General features: G+C 42.8%; 1 pseudogene; it reads left to right on the top strand.

Moving 5' to 3' along the window:
* The first annotated feature begins 7,963 nt into the window (after positions 1 to 7,963).
* LOC102262384 lies at positions 7,964 to 8,952 on the top strand (annotated as a pseudogene).
* The last annotated feature ends 9,134 nt before the right edge of the window (positions 8,953 to 18,086 follow it).

Genomic DNA, 18,086 nt, shown 5'->3' with positions numbered 1-18,086 from the left:
ATGTACACCAGCTGACCACATGTAAATAAAATCATTTGAGTCCATCCATAAATTCTGAGCTCTTTAGCATCATCATCACTCCAAATGGTGAGTGAGAATAAAGATTTCAAACACTGGCAAAGATTCAAAACCAAATGCCTCTTCCTAGCTTACCATGCTTGAAGAGATGACACATACCAGTCCCAGGAACTAGTGGCAAGCTACACTAGTAAACACTCTGGTGCTGGTGGCCTCGGGTGTTTCTTCTTTCTAGTCATAGAGTCCTTTTGAGCAAGGGTCACTCTTACTCCCAAGAGGAAAGTTAACATGACTCACTTTCAGAAACTGAAAGTACACCATGTCCACATGAGCAAGACTGCCTACTATATAACCACAAAACCACATCAGAAGTCAGCTACTTAAGAAGGAAAAGAGACAGTGGGCTGAACAAACTCTCCCCTCGTTCCAGACGGCCAGCCTTCCGGACAACCCGCAGGCTCCTTGCCTAGGCAGAGACTAAGAGCAAAAGACAAATGTCAACAGCAAGTATAGTTGGGGTCCTTAGCTTCTGGTTACTAAACTCTGAGACTAAGACCCTCCCAAGGCCCCGTGGTGAAGCAGTGAGGTTTTGGCCTCATTCCTCTTTCCCTTCCTTTGGCACATTCTCCTAGTGTTTATCCTCTTCCTAAACATCCAGGCTCTCTCACCAAACCTAGTGTTGGCTGATGTGCAGGAGGGTTTAAGGGTCCTCCCTCTGAATGGGATGCTGCCAGGATTCTATGATTCAGTTCCCTAATAATTCTTACCTAGAAAGTATGAGTGCTGATGGCTAAAGCTTTAATTAGAAATTATCAATCGTTCACATTAAACAGAATAGGAGCATATTTGGCCATTTTTGTGGTAGCTTTTGGTCATTTTTGTGTAGATGTTGTGGTTTTGTGCTTAAGGAAATGTGATTGTGAAGTGGTATTGTTTGCTTTGCTCCACTGTGATCACAGAGTGACCCTGTCAGATATCCGTGTCTGAAATTCTTTCTGCTTAACAAGCGAATGCTAAGGCCTGGCCATGCATGCAGGGCTAGCCCAGCAACCCATGGTCTGGTCCTCCAGTACAGACTCAGCTCCTCCTAGTATAGACCCTCTGCCCCACCTCTGGCTTAAAACTGTGGTGCTTCACCCCGCTGGCGTGGCTCAGTGATTGAGCCATCGACCCATGCACCAAAAAGTCACGAGTTCAATTCCCAGTCAGGACACATGCCCGGGGTTGTGGGCTCCATCCCCAGTGGAGGGCATACAGGAGGCAACCAATCAATGTTTCTCTCTCATCAATGTTTCTATCTCTCCCTCTCCCTCTAAAATCAATAAAAACATTTTTTAAAAAAATACCACTGTTGTGTTTCCCATTCCCTCCTTGGGACAAGTCATGCTTTCAAATTGCACAAATTAAACAGAAGAATTCATCTCAATTAACAAGAGTTAAATTTTGAACCAAGGTGGTTGGAGCTGTGTCTTGTATGTACATTATAATAGTGACCTTTTAGAGACAAAAGCTGACCCCAGATAAGCCATGATGGCAAGACTGAGCGAAACTGTGAAGAGGATACAGGATTTCAGTTAAATCAAGCAGGCAACTGGCTCTGCATACAGAGCTGGGTCTGCATTTCATACCCACAGCTGAATGTCCAGGTAACTTCTGGGCTCATTCGTGTCACCCCCTATGACTGCACAGCTCTGGAGTCCCTACCCTCACTTAGAATCTCCTCTCCTTGGCTGACTAGTTTTTACATGGAGATGCTGTTTGAATTCATACTGGAACTTGACTTGCCTACCTTAATTAGTTGTTTTCAGAATGACAAGGACTGTTATGAACAAGCCACCCTCTTGCTTGTCTGCAGGCTCCCTGCAGGCTGGCACAATCCTGAAGCCTTGTCACTTCCCTTCATAATGCTCTTCTGCCACCTGGTGGACATTCATAATCAAACAGGCCCCTAGGGTTAATTGACTTCTAACTTTTGCCCATCTTCACTCACCTGGACACAGGAAAGAGGACATCACTGTCTGTCCAAGACACCCCAGAGACATCTAGTGCTCCCCAAGTATTTCCAAATAAGCCCACACCCTTCCTCCTTGTCCTAAGCTGCAGGACAACAGAGGGAAACCACAGTTTGAGATGAATCCAGTTCCTTGTTAAGAGCCCACACACACTGACACTGGAAAGAAAATGAGAATTACGAAGAGCTTCTGAAGGGCCACGGTCAGCCCTAAGGGGTAAGTGAAGCTCATTCCTAAGAAGTTTTGGTGCATCTTCACAGTTTTGTCTATAATTGGTCTTAATATAGAAATGCTATGGCCACATTCATAACAAAAGAAACCAAAAAACAAATATCCCTCTGTTTATCTTCTGCTGACAATTGACCAGACATCTGATTTGCTCTTGAGATAATATATTAATATCTCCACTTCACAGATTAGAAAACTAAGGCACAGGGATGCTAAGCAATGTGTCCAGTTACGGGAAGAGCTGCGATTGATCCTCAGAGAGTGTGGCTTCAGAACCTGTCCTTTCTTCTGCTGTGCTTTGCTACTCTTATTCTGTCACCTAGAGACTGATCACTGGCGGTGAGGGGTGAGGCATCCTATCTCCTTCCTGAGTCTGCATACCATGCTTCTCCAGAGTCCATTTCTCAGGTTCACTAGTGCCTTGGGCCAGATTCCCAGCCTCTGTAGCCTCAAAGAACATGGAATACCAATCCCCCTTTCTCTGCAGCACAGACTATAATAAAGAGTCATCAAGAAAAACACAAAATCTGCCCTAACTGGTTTGGCTCAGTGGATAGAGTGTCGATCTGCAGACTGAAGGGTCCCAGGTTCGATTCCCGTCAAGGGCATGTACCTTGGTTGCGGGGAACATCCCCAGTAGGGGGTGTGCAGGAGGCAGCTGATCAATGTTTCTCTCTCATCGATGTTTCTAACTCTCTATTCCTCTCCCTTCCTCTCTGTAAAAAATCAATAAAATATATTTTTTTAAAAAAGAAATAATAATTATTCAAATCTGGATGTTGATAGGTAAACAGAATATTTAAATGAAAACCTCAAACCTCAAAGCAGCAATACATTTTTTAAAATAAATTTTGAAAACCAAAGTAACTACTGGATGGCATTTTCTGTGCACAAATGACCCATTGGTTTCATTAAAAAGCTCACCCTGATGTACTAGAGACATGAGAAGGACACCAGGAGTGGAGGGCTTGCCTCCCAACTGCCTCTCCTGACTGACCAGCTGGTGGCTCTCACATAGAGAAGGCAGCTGGGAGAACTCCCCAATGAGAAGAGCTGGGATTTGTCACTCTGAGAGACACTTCTAGAAGAACCTCTGTACACATGGAAGAGGAAAGGAGGGACTCTCTCAAAGGACACTTAGGTCTGGATCTAGGCCACTGCGGAGACCAGGAAAGGGACCCACAAACGACTCTCAGGAAGAGAGGTCAGAAAGCGACTGTTTTGATAGGCCAGTGATGGCAAACCTATGACACTCATTTTTTTGGTTGATTTTTCTTTGTTAAATGGCATTTAAATATATAAAATAAATATCAAAAATATAAGTCTTTGTTTTACTATGGTTGCAAATATCAAAAAATTTCTATATGTGACACGGCACCAGAGTTAAGTTAGGGTTTTTCAGAATGCTGACATGCCAAGCTCAAAAGGTTCGCCATCACTGTGATAGGCTCACTCGGTGCTTTGTAAACCATGAGTCACTGCCAGCACTTAAAAATCAGGAAATTTCACGTAAGTTTATATTTCTGACTTTTCTTGAAAAAATTGGGAAATTTAGTAATTCTGCGCTCATATTCCCACATGCAAAAAGCTGAGTTCTTTGAGGCCTTCAGAGGGGCCATGTTTGGCATGGTGTCCACCCAGTCAAGGTCCTCAGCTTCCCTCTGGGACCCTAGAGGCATCTGAGTCTTTGGCTTCTGACTCAGTAGTAGCTGTGCAGGCCCTGGGAAAGCTACTGTAGCTAAGCTGCCAGCCCACCTAGCATTCGGCTCATCATGGACTGGGGCATGGCCACAGGAATCAACGACAACACCAGGACTGTGGCCCTTCACCCCTCTTAAGAACTTCTATAAGTCCATGCCAACTTAGCTTCCCAACTTTTTCCTTCATATGTCCTACATCACAGAAACACCTCAATATTTACTGTTCGCTAAATATTCTTCCCAGACTTGTACCCTCTATTTGAAATGCCTCCTCCTTCACCAACTTCCCATCTCTGTATGTACAACCTGTACTCATTCTTCAAAATCAGCTCCAACTGTACTTCTGTGACACTTTCTCTAGTCTCTGTAGTCAAAATTGACCCCTCCCTCCTGTCTTACCATAACATTTGTTTACATGCCTACTGTAGAATTAACACAATCTAATTTATCCTATAGTCTCTCTTTCTGCTAACTTGAACTCCAAAAAAGCCAAAATTTCCTCTTATTTAACTTGAGCCCCACCTCCACTCCATTCTTCATGGTCCCAACAAACTACCTTACCCATAGTAGATTATCAAAAGTTATTGTATCTATTTTTTAAAGATCACTAAGTGGGCATTGGCTTCTACTGCCATCTGGTGACCATACTGTGGAAATATGACTAAATGTTGTAGGAACCACAAACATTCCCAATCCATCTATCCATTTTATTTCTTTTTCTTCTTCCTTCCTTCCTTTTTATTTTTTCCTTTTCTAGTCTCTCTTCTTTTTTTCTTTGTTTATTCATTTATACTTTTATTCAACAAAATTTTTTTATCATCTTCTAAGTGACAGGCACTGGGAACAATTAAGAATCTATGCATATGTGAAGAATTATAAAGGATTCCTGCAGCCAGCCAACACAGAGCAAGCCCATTACAGCCTATACCTCCTACGGATGATTTATTAATATTATATTATTGATTTGCATTACAACTGTAAACCTACTGTTGCCCACCCATATATGTATGTGTGTGTGTGTGTGTGTGTGATATTAGAGGCCCGGTGCACAAAAATTTGTGCACTCGGGGTGGGGGGGTCCCTCAGCCCAGCCTATTCCCTCTTGCAGTGTGGGACCCCTCGGAGGATGTCCGCCTGCTGGCTTAGGCCCGCTCCCCCGGGGAATCGGGCCCAAACTGGCAGTCAGACATCCCTCTGCAGCCCGGCAGCCCTCAGGGGATATCCACTTACCAGCAGGGAGCAGACCTAAGCTGCAGTCAGACATCCTTAGTGCTGCTGAGGAGGCAGGAGAGGCTCCCGCCACCACCGCTGTACTGGCAGCCATCAACCTGGATTGTGGCTGAGCAGAGCTCCCCTGTGGGAGCGCACTGACCACCAGGGGACAGCTCCTGTATTGAGCATATCATAGTGACCAGTCATTCCCAGTCGTTCTGCTGTTAGGGTCAATTTGCATATTACCTTTTATTATATAGGATATATTCGATATACACACATACATACAGAGGACCTTTATGCTGAAAACAACACAACACATTTTTAAAAATCAAGAGACCTATATAAATGTGGAGATATGCTCCATTTATGGACTGGATATTGTTAAAATGTCACATCTTCCCAAAATGATGTATAGATTCAACAAAAGCCCAATCAGAATCCCAGCAGGATTTTTATAGAAATCAAGCTGATCCTAAAATTTACAAGAGAAAGCAAAGGAACTAGAATAGCCAAAACAGTTTTGAAAAAGAATAACATCTGAGTTTCAAGATTTACCACACAGATCAGCAATTCTCAACTAATGGTGCTTTTTCCTCTCAGGAGGTATTGAGCAATGTCTGGAGATTGTTTTGATTGTCATGGCTCAGAGGTGTTCTAGCATTTAGTAAGGAGAGGCCAGGCGGCTAAACATCCTATGGAGCCTCCCACAACAACTACCTGGCCCCAAACACCAACAGTGCTGAGGTTGAGAGTCCTGCTAGAAAGCTAGAGGAGCAAAGCCAGTGTGCTATTGTCTAAGGGTAGACACCTAAGTCAGTGGATGAGAATAAAGTCAAGACATAGATCCACACATGTCAATGTAAGAACCATTCAGACCTGTGAAGACTTTTTGTTAGTTTATTTGAGCCAAACTGTCAACTGTTGCCGGGAAGCAAAATCTCAACGGATTGAGATAATGCTCCAGGAATGACAGTTTTGCACCTTATCTGATACATTACAATCAAAAGAGCAGACACAAGTGAAATCCAATGATGACAGATTAAGGAGGTGGAAGAAAGCAAAGCAAGGAAACCTTTGGGACTGGATGAAAAGTAAAATGATAGACACACACTTCTTTTACATAGGTGGGTTCAGGATAGTTAACAGTCAACAATTAACTCAATGACAACGAGGGCATCTGTGATCTCCACAGAGCAGTGCCTGTGCTTTGAGGAGTCCATATGTTATAGTATACACAAAAAGACAATAGACAGGCTCAGTTAAGATAAAGATTCATCTTTGTCAGGAATGATGCCAGCTTAGTACATGGCTACCTGCCATAAACTGCTTTTAGTTTAAAAAGTTTTAATTTGAGACCATCCTTGTGGTTACTTTAGGTCTCTGAGTTTGTAAGGTCACCACACAGCCCTTACCTAAGCTAATCAGGCTCGCATATGGCCCCTTTTTGTCCACACATATAAAATCAACTGATTTTGGCAAAGGTGTAAAGTCAATTCACAGGAGAAACAATGTTCTTCTAATAAACAAGTGCTAGGAAAATTGTACATTCATATCCAGAAAAATGAACCTTGTCTCGTATATTTAACTCAAAATGGATTAAAGAGCCCTGGCCAGTGCTCTCAGTGGTTAAAGCATTGACCCACACACCAAAAAGTCACAGATTCAATTCCTGGTCAAGCGCAGTACCTGGGTTGCAGGTTCAATCCTCAGCCCAGGTTGGGGTGCATCCAGGAGGCAACCAATTGATGTGTCTCTCTCACATTGATGTTTCTCTCTCTGTCTGTCTCTCTCTCTGTTTGTCTCCCCCTCCCATACTCCCTCCCTTCCACTCTCTCTAAAAAGTCAATGGGCCGAAACCGGTTTGGCTCAGTGGATAGAGTGTCGGCCTGCGGACTGAAAGGTCCCAGGTTCGATTCCAGTCAAGGGCATGTACCTGGGTTGCGGGCACATCCCCAGTGGGAGATGTGCAGGAGGCAGCTGATCGATGTTTCTCTCTCATCGATGTTTCTAATTCTCTATCTCTCTCTCTTCCTCTCTGTAAAAAAATCAATAAAATATATTTTTTAAAATAAATAAATAAAATAATATAAAAAGTCAATGGAAAAATTATCATTGGGTGAGGATTAACAAAAAAAATGGATTAAAGAGTTAACTGCATAACATAAAACTTCTAGAAGAAAATTTAATAGAAAATCTTCGTGATTTGGGGTTAGGTTAAAGAGTGCTTAGATATGGCAACCAAAAGCACAACCAAACAAGAAAAAAATGACAAAGTGACTTCATCAAAATTAAAAATTTTTGCCCTGCAAAAGACACTGTTGAGTAAATAAAATAAAAAAACTTACTGACTGAAAAAAAAAAATCTATAAATCAAATGTCTGACCAAAGACTTATCTGAAATAAAGAACTCTCAAAACTCAACAATAAGAAAACAAATATTTTGCCAATTTAAAAGTGGGCAAAATATCTGAAGATGCTCCACCAAAGAAAATATAGGGTAGCAAATAAGCACATGAAGATACACCACATCATAAGTTACAAGAAATGAGATACTACCACTCACCTAGAAGAACCCTAAAATATAAAACACAATAATAATTGACCATACTAAGTGCTGGGACTCTCATATATTTATGGTCAGAAAGCAAATAATACAACCACTTCGGAAAACAATTTGGCCATTCTTATAAAATTAAACACACACATATCATATGATCAGCAATCCTACTTCTAGGTGTTCCCCAAAAAAATGTTCACAAAAAAACTTGTTTGGAGGATTCCGGACAACGCCTGGTTCCTCTCGGGTCCTTCTGGCGTCGCCGGAGTGAATTGATCCGGGAGTTGAAGAGGGCTCGAAGGTGCCTCAGTGGCCGGTCAATATATGTTTTGTGACCTATTCTTTTATCACAAAGAAAGAGAGAAGAAATACTGCAGTGAATGAAGATTCCTCTGCATTTTAGCACTGCTTTTTCTACTGTAGTTGGCTTTTGAATGAGGATGACAATGGAAGAGATGAAGAATGAAGCTGAGACCACTTCCATGGTTTCTATGCCTCTCTATGCAGTCATGTATCCTGTGTTTAATGAGCTAGAACGAGTAGATCTGTCTGCAGCTCAGACACTGAGAACAGCTTTCATTAAGGCTGAAAAAGAAAATCCAGGACTCATACAATACATCATAATGAAAATGTTAGAGAAAAAAATTGTAGAAGTTAACTTCACAGAATCACTTCTTCGAATGGCAGCTGATGATGTAAAAGAGTATATGATTGAATGACCAGAGCCAGAATTCCAGGACCAAAACGAAAAGGCATGGGCACTTAAACAGATTCTCAGTAAGCTCCCAGATAAGATCAATGACAGGGTGAGGTTTCTGCAGACAATCAAGGATATTGCTAGTGCAATAAAAGAACTTCTTGATACAGTGAATAATGTCTTCAAGAAATATCAATACCAGAACCGCAGGGCACTTGAACACCAAAAGAAAGAATTTGTAAAGTACTCCAAAAGTTTCAGTGATACTCTAAAAACCTATTTTAAAGATGGCAAGGCAATAAATGTGTTCATAAGTGCCAACCGACTAATTCATCAAACCAACTTAATACTTCAGACCTTCAAAACTGTGGCCTGAAAGTTGTATATGTTAAGAGATGTACTTCTCAGTGGCAGTATTGAACTGCCTTTATCTGTAAATTTTAAAGTTTGACTGTATAAATTATCAGTCCCTCCTGAAGGGATCTAATCCAGGATGTTGAATGGGATTATTGCCATCTTACACCATATTTTTGTAAAATGTAGCTTAATCATAATCTCACACTGAAAATTTTGCATCACTTTTGCTATTATCATTCTTTTAAGAATTATAAGCCAAAAGAATTTACGCCTTAATGGGTCATTATATAACATTCCTTAAAAGAATTGTAAATATTGGTGTTTGTTTCTGACATTTTAACTTGAAAGCAATACGCTGTAAGATAATGTATTTAATAATATTTGGTGGCAAATATTCAATAAATAGTTTACATTTAAAAAAAAACTTGTTTGCAAATGTTTTTATCAACTTTATTCACAATTAAACTGGGGAATAACTAAATGTCCTTCAAGGAGTTAATGGATAAAATATTGTGATATATCCATACCATGGAACACCATTCAGTAACAAAAGGGATGTATTACTGATATACACAATGACGTGGATAAATCTCAAATAAATGCATTATGCTAAGTGAAAGACAGGCTGAAAGGCTGCTTATTGTCTGATTCCATTTCTATGACCTTCTGGAAAAGGCAAAACTATCGGAAGAGAGACAACATCAGTGGTTGCTAGGGGTTGATGGTCAGAGGAAGGTAACTATACATGAGCTGTACAAGGAATTTTTTGGGGGGTGATAGAACCATCTATATTTGATTGTGGTGATAATTATATGACTGTTCATTTGTGAAAACTCAGAACTATATACTAAATAGAGTGAATGTTAATGTCCGTACATCTATCTACACTAATAAAAGAGAAACATGGTAATTGGCGTACGAGCTACCCTTCCCATTGGCTAATCAGCATATCCTTATGCAAATTAACTGTCAGCCAAGATGGCGGCCGGCAGCCAGGCAGCTGGAAGCGAACATGAGGTTTGCTTGCTGCAGTGACTGCGGACTCCAACCCCCGCCTGACTTGACGGCCTCTGAGCTACAACTCTAAGAAACTATGTACTATGTTGCAAATGTAGTAGCTAAACAAAACCCCAGAAATCAGCTTTCAGCCAGCCGGGATCTCAGAGCTAGAGTTATACATTGTTTCGATTATAGCAGCGGAAGCCTCAGAGCTAGAGCCAGAGCTAAAGCTGGCCCAGAATAAAAAAAAGAAAACAAGGAGCGGTTGGGAGCTTCAGTCAATTGCCAGCCTGAAAGCAGCCCTCAGCCCCTCACCCAGACTGGCCAGGCACCCCAGTGGGGACCCCCACCCTGATCCAGGACACCCTTCAGGGCAAACCAGCCGGCCCCCAGGCCTCTATCCTATATAGTAAAAGGGTAATATGCCTCCCAGCACTGGGATCAGCGGAGCCGCGAGGCCTCCTGGCACTGGATCAGCGTGACAGGGGGCAGCGCCCAAACCCCCTGATCGCCCTGCAGCTCTGTGTGTGACAGGGGGCGGGGCCACAACCTCCCTATCCGCCCTACTCTGATCGTGACAGGGGAAGGCACCCCAACCCCCTGATCTGCCCTGCTCTGTGCCTGATAGGGGGGAGCTCCCCAATCCCCTGATTGCCCTGCGGCTCTGTGTGTGACAGGGGGCGGGGCCACAACCTCCCTATCCGCCCTGCTCTGTTCGTGACAGGGGAAGGCACCCCAACCCCCTGATCTGCCCTGCTCTGTGCCTGATAGGGGGGAGCTCCCCAATCCCCTGATTGCCCTGCGGCTCTGTGTTTGACAGGGTGCAGCACACCAACCCCCTGATCGGCCCTGCTCTGTGTGTGACAGGGTAGAGCCATAACCTCTCCATCGGCCCTGCCCCGAGTGTGACAGTGGTGGCGCCCCAACCCCCTGATCGGCCCTGCTCTGTGGGTGATAGAGGGCAGCGCCCCAACTCCCTGATCCACCCTGCTCTGTGTGTGACAGGGGGCGGTGCCCCAACCCCCCAATCGGCCGTACCCTGAGCGTGACTAGGGGTGGCATCGCAACCTCCCGATACGCCCTGCTTTGTGCATGACAGGGGGCGGCGCCCCAACTCCCCAATCGGCCCTGCTCTGAGCCCGACCAGGGGCTGCACCTAGGGATTGGGCCTGCCCTCTGCCACCCGGGAGCAGGCCTAAGCCAGCAGGTCGTTATCTCCTGAGGGGTCCCAGACTGCAAGAGGGCACAGGCCGGGCTGAGGGACTCCCCCCTTTCCCCCCGAGTGCACAAATTTTTGTGCACCGGGCCTCTAGTCTATATATATAAAAGGTTAATACGTGCACAATGTCCCCTCAGGACCAGGAGTTCGATCGCTCACTATGACATGCGCTGACCACCAGGGGGCGGTGCAGAACATGGCAGGCAACCAGTGGCTGCGTGGCATTAAGGAGCGAGGGAAGGAGGAGGGCAGGGAACCTGATCACCAGCCAGGCCTGGGGACCCTACCTATTCATAAATTTCGTGCACTGGGCCTCTAGTTTAAAATAAAGTAGAGGAAAAGTGAATGGATATAATTATATCACTGAATTTCTCCAATGTTAGAAAGAAACTTATTATTACTGGGATATGAACAATCTTTATGAACTAAAATGATCTGGTTTGATTACACAGTAATTAATGTTCATTTCAGCTCTGAAATTCAATTATTCTGCAATTTGATAGAGAACCACACCAAGTGGTTGGACACATTAAGGAGATCACCAATTTTATTTTTTACTAAGAGCCAGCCTGCGATTCAAAATTGTGCGGCGCCACCCACCCACCTGCAGCCCTGCCTTGACACCCAAACCTGTCCATCCAGAGCTTCAGCGTGCCTGGCCCAGCCCCTAAACCAGTGATTCTCAACCTTCTGGCCCTTTAAATACAGTTCCTCATGTTGTGACCCAACCATAAAATTATTTTCATTGCTACTTCGTAACTGTAATGTTGCTACTGTTTGTTATGAATTGTAATGTAACTATCTGATATGCAGGATGGTCTTTGGCGACCCCTGTGAAAGGGTCGTTCAACCGCCAAAGGGGTCGTGACCCACAGGTTGAGAACTGCTGCAAACCTCTGGCCTTCTCTGGCCCTCAGTCCGGTCCTGCCTTCTCTGGACGCCTCCCCGCTTCCGCCTGTCTCTGGAGCAACACAGCGGCTCCGCCCCCTCACGGCACCGGAGGAGAGCATGGAAGCCTCCTGCCTGCTGCCCTGTGCTCCTTCCCCTGGCAGGTGGGCCGGGGGGCACTCAGGGTGCGAGCGGTGGATGGTGAAGGACTGGTGAGGGGGCACTATGGGCTCTCACCCCTGCCCTCTCCAGCACGGGATGATCCAGCCTCCTCTGGGTGCCTCCCCGCTTCTGCCCCGTCTCCAGAGCAACGCCACAGCTAATATGCTAATGACCTGGTCATTACCCATTACAGTGTATCGACCATTAGCATATTAGCTCTTTATTAGCATAGATGGAATGATGATAAAGATGATGTATCCCCTCTTTGGATAAAATAAACATGGCAACTCATATCAATAGGTCCAAGTCTTTGTTATTGTGGGCAATTCAGAACCTGCAAAATTACATGCCAAATATAAAAAATAGCAAGATACTCCTCCACATTTTTAATTCTTTCTGCAGAATTTTCCAATAGCTTTTATTTAAGAATTTCCCTCTTCTATCTGAATAAATATAATTTGGAAAGGGTATCACTTTCTCTTTCTGAGGAAGCATTATGTTAATCTAAGACTCCTGGACAGTATTTTTGAAACACTAATATAGAATGAATCAGACCAACAAAGATAGCTTTCATGTGATTCTTGACAAATTATAACTTTAATAGGAACTCAGTATAAAATGAAAAAAAGCATTTAATCTACTTGCACTTACAAGCCACTTTATTAGTTTATGTAAGGTATTTATGCAGTTTTGACATTAGTATTCAGAGGACAGGCAGAGGAGTTCCAGAAACAAATTTAGTTAACAGGGTAAATGAGCTGAACTAAGAAGAACCCTCCGAAAACCATGGAGAATCAAGCAGACCAGGGTGAATAGCTGGTCCAAACCCTTCAGTTTCCAGTTGAGAAAACTGAAGCCCAGAAAAGGAAAATGACTCACAGAACTTCAGAAATCAAGTCAAGCCAAAAAGCAGTTGCAAATTTTAACAATTCACATTGAAATCTCAAAATCACTTCAATTAAATTGATTAAGGCACTTAAGAGGTTATTAGTCTTAATTTTTGGTTTTAAAGTCCAATCACCAAAAAAACTTAACAACTTCCCCTATTCATTACCATAATTATAAATCAGAAAAAAATCACCCAGAACTTAAACACTAAAATGATGACAAATATGATTTTATACGACCAGTCTTGTTCCACTTTAACTCTGGTTTCATCCATGTGACACATTTTATCTGATGGTCTAGCAGGTAATTAAACTCATGTGCCCCAAAATATTTTTAAATGCCCTTATCAATTTTAGCACCCTATTTAATTTCTCTGAGCTGCTTCATACATATGATGGGGGTCATAATTACTACATACTGAGGTCACAGATTAATGGCCTCAGTTGTATTCATCCTGAAAGTCAGTTCTATCTGAATACATCTGTAGAATCTACCAAGTAATCTCAAATTCAAGGGAAGTTATCTAACACCAGAACGAGTCCATGTGCCTGCACCTGATCCAAGGGCAGGATTGGACAGACAGAACTGTGTATCTCCTTGGCATATGACAGGCCCCCACTTATGCCAGAGCCTGAGAAAGGAAAGCTATAATAAAGAGAGGGTTAAAAAAATGAATCACTTCCCCCAAATTTCTGCTGTTATATCGAGAGTACCGAGGATTCTGATTTGAAACTTATTGAACAAAATGGAGATGAAGGGAAGTTTCATAACCTTTTATAATTAAAAAATACACAATAAAGTTAAAGCCACTCATAATTTCAACACATGAAAATTATATACTGTAAATATTTTTTAAATGTGCCCCTTCTATTTCCAATACCCTTTTAGTCTACCTATATCCCTACCTGTCCTAAGTTCATCATCCAAGGAAACCAATTAAGTTTGTTATCTAACTTTAGAGGCATATACACAGCCCCACCCCATCTCAGGCCTTCCCCACACTATTGTCTTGAACAAATCTTTTACCTCCCTGGTTAAGTTAATTACTAAGTATTTCACTTCAGGATCTCAAAGAGGTATCTGCAGTCCCATGTTCACTACAGCATCTATAATAATAAAAGCATAATATGCTAATTAGACCAGACGTGACGACATTCCAGACAAAGCCTCCGCTTCGAGGGAAGCCTGGGTCCTGGGAGCTGGAGGGAAGCCGGTGCCAGCAGCCGGGGGAAGGCAGAGCCTACTCTTGCACGAATTTCATGCATCAGGCCTCTAGTTATTCATAATAGCCAAGACATGGAAGCAATCTAAATATCTATGGCAGAATGAATGAATTTTAAATTGTGCATTTGCATACAATGGAATATTATCTGCCCTTAAAGATGAAAGAAATCCTGCCATTTGTGAAAAAATGGATGAAACCAGAGGACATTTTGCTAAGTGAAATAAGCAAGACACAGAAAAACAAATACTACACAATCCCACTTACGTAAGCAATTTAAAATAGAAGCGGAAAGTAGAATGGTGGTTGCCAAGGACTGGAGGGAGGGAGAAATGGGGAAGTAGTAGTCAAAGGGTGCAAAGTTTCATGTATGCAAGATGGATGAGTCCTAGAGGTACACTGCACGGCACAGTGCCCATGGCTGACAATATTGCACTGAATATTTATCAATTTGCCAACAGGGTAGATTTTATGTTAAGTGTTGTTACCACAAAACATAAAGAGAATGGCAGGAAACCTATGGAGTTGATGGAATGTTTGTAGTACTGGCTGTGGTAATTATCTCATAGACATACATGTATCTCCAATAAGTATACCTCAATAACTCAATAAAGTGGTTTAAAAAAAAAAAAAAAAGACTATACAACTATCAAGCTTAATTTATACCTACAATTGCCACTAGGGAGTACCAATGAGCCAAAAGTGTATGCCAAGACAAAAAAATGAAGAGAAATAGAGAAGGAATGGATACAACCAATATTAGTTGAATATTTACTTATTCTTCATAACAGACCTAGATGAGATAAGCATCAGTCTGGTAGGGGATCTCACATAATGACACATCCACACATATTATTCTGATACAACTTTCCAGGCCCTCAATTTCATGTCTCAATATCCCTGAGGGGAAAGTATATGTAATCATCAGACAAATGATAAGACATTTAAAATGAGAGCAGATAAAATAGAAGCATACATTTCTAAATACAAGGCACCATTCTTTTTGTTCTATCACTGTATACATTTTAACTGTGCCTCATTCCAACTCTGTTGCATCCATGTGAGTCAAGCCTGAGAACTGAGGATTATTTACCACCTTTTCCCTTGTATAGCAGAGGAGGCTGAAGCTCAGAGGTTGACATTCTGGAATTCAAGTCCAGATCTATCTGATTTCAAAGCCTTTTGTCTTTAAATTAAACCCTGAACCCTCTAGACCAGGGGTGGGCAAACTTTTTGACTCGAGGGCCACAATGGGTTCTTAAACTGGACCGGAGGGCCGGAACAAAAGCATGGATGGAGTGTTTGTGTGAACTAATATAAATTCAAAGTAAACATCATTACATAAAAAGGTACGGTCTTTTTTTTTTTAGTTTTATTCATTTCAAACGGGCCAGATCCGGCCCGCGGGCCGTAGTTTGCCCACGGCTGCTCTAGACAAAGACCCTGATCCATGACTCATTTTATGTAAAGTTTCCCGGGAACCACAGGAAAAGAGGCCCCTTTATTTCTGGAAAAATGCTTGAGCTCATATTTCTTTTTTTTTAAATATATTTTATTGATTTTTTACAGAGAGGAAGGGAGAGGGATAGAGAGTTAGAAACATTGATGAGAGAGAAACATCAATCAGCTGCCTCCTGCACATTCCCTAATGGGTATGTGCCCACAACCAAGGTACATGCCCTTGACCGGAATCGAACCTGGGACCCTTGAGTCCGCAGGCCGACGCTCTATCCACTGAGCCAAACCGGTTAGGGCTTGAGCTCATATTTCATCCAAACTTCTCTTTTGACGGAAAGTGAGCAACGTGGCCAACACCACCCAGCAAGTCAGACAGTGTGGAGACTGGATGGAATTCAGTTCTCCATACTTGGTACATAAAAGAAGCAGGCATCACAGAAGATAGAAGAAGAAAAGGTGAGGTGGCACCTCTAGGCAGAAACCATGACTCCAGGATGACACCAACATGATCTTTGCTTATAATAACCTAGTCTTTCCAAAGGTCAGGCACCCTGCTGAGACCTTTCCCAGCTCCCAATGAGGGTGCTATTCGTGGTTGCCTCTTGGCGTCATCTTCTCCCTTTCTCCTGGAACAACATGCATATTTTCTTTTGTGTACCTGCCTCCCCTATGCCCTTTGGGTGGTGGTTGATGTGGGTTTGATCCCACCCTCAGCTCTAGAAGGTGGCCTTAACTCTATCTCCCAGCCCTTTGGCCCAGAGATTGGTCAGGGTATATTCATGAGCTCATGCAGGTCTTTGAGACAGGAGACACCTGCTGAGGACTTTTGGGAAAGAAAATTCTTCTTTTTTCCACGGGAACTACCCAGAGAGATAGTGGGATATGAGAATGTAAGATCTGAAATTGTCACAACACTGTTGCTACCCTGAGGTAAGACGGCCCCAGCCCCAGAAGAAGGACTCAGCAAACATATCACAGAGAAATGAAACTGGAGGCCTGACAACATTTGAGTGAATGAAACCACACCTAGAACTACACCTCCTTCAAGCCTTCACAGGTACATAAACCAATATATTCCCCTTAAGCTAGCTTGAGTTTTCTGTTCTTCACAAGCAAAGGTATCTTAACTGATACATGTAAGTACAAGCATTATCCCTGTTTTAAGGATAAGAAAGCGGGGACCTATAAAATTGCCCAAGCCCTATCAGTTGAAAGAGTAAGATTTGACCCAGAGCTCTCTGCCCCTCTAGACCTTAGCTATTAATCACAGCCTTCCCAAGCCAGCATCCCAAAGGACATAGTTCATGACTCAGGCTAAATGGCTTTATCTAGAAACTGCTGCTTAGTCCTCTCCCTTAACCCTCTCACTCCCAATGGAGCCTCCTTTCAATAACATCATCTAATCACACTCAGGGGACGAATACGTTACTAGATTGAGGATATGAACTCACAGAAGCAAATAAGATGTTCTATTTGATTTTAGAGCTGAGATATTAGAATGACTCCCAGCCCCAGAAATTGATCACATATGTACCTTTACTATGGACATTCTATAGTTTCCTAGGCCTAGACACAATCATTTCTGGATCTCTGATGACATCACAGAAAAATGTGTTTAGTCACTGAAACTGCAGGCAAAGCAGTGCCAAAGCAAACATTGTGACAATGTGGCCTTGTAAACATACTGCTCACAGCACACTTGCCAAGAAGGTGAGAGGCTGATCATGAGCAAACCCACAGCATCATTGAAAGACCTGCCTGGTGCCATTTTGTAATTTCTCTGTCTCTGCACAGATTCCACCTGGGAAAGGAAAAAGCTTCCCAAATATCCCACCCCCAACTATGTTCAAATTGCTCATTTGCCACTTTCCAAACATAAAATCACCTCTTTCCGTTTCTAAGCTGGAACTGCAGGATTTAATCACCTAAAAAAGAAAAGAAAAAAAAAGTCCCATGGAGGGAGGAGAGGGGACGGGGAAACTGTTCAAAATACTTTCCAGTTAGATCCACCAGAAAGATTGTCCAAAATTATCTATCTTTTTGCAAAGTAAGATGACCATACAAAGTCACATGTTTCTCCTGGAAACTAAACTCCTTAGTCCCTGTGATGATATATTCTGTTTCACTCTCTGAAACTTGTTATTCAGTCTACTTTTTTTTTTCTATCACTCTGACCTTTTCTGTCGCTCTTCAAAAACGTCCTCATCTCCAATGGTCCCCTCCCTGCACTTGGCCCCCACACTAATGGAATCTGAAAGGTATACCCCAATAGCTGGGCTTTTGATGTGGGCTTAGCTACATGGTTTCCCTATTGACTATTCAAATAATTTCAACTATTTTTTTCAGTCATGATATTTGGTATTCTGTTTGTACTTTAGAATAGGTCTCCCCGGAAAATGGCAAAACAAGGTGAGTCTTTGCATTTTTTCCACCACATGAGAGCGGGTGACAAGGAGAGGGGGCGAG

Source organism: Myotis brandtii, unplaced genomic scaffold (genome assembly GCF_000412655.1).
Source record: "Myotis brandtii unplaced genomic scaffold, ASM41265v1 scaffold250, whole genome shotgun sequence".
Lineage (NCBI taxonomy): Eukaryota > Metazoa > Chordata > Mammalia > Chiroptera > Vespertilionidae > Myotis > Myotis brandtii.
This window is presented reverse-complemented; position numbering and strand designations above follow the sequence as displayed.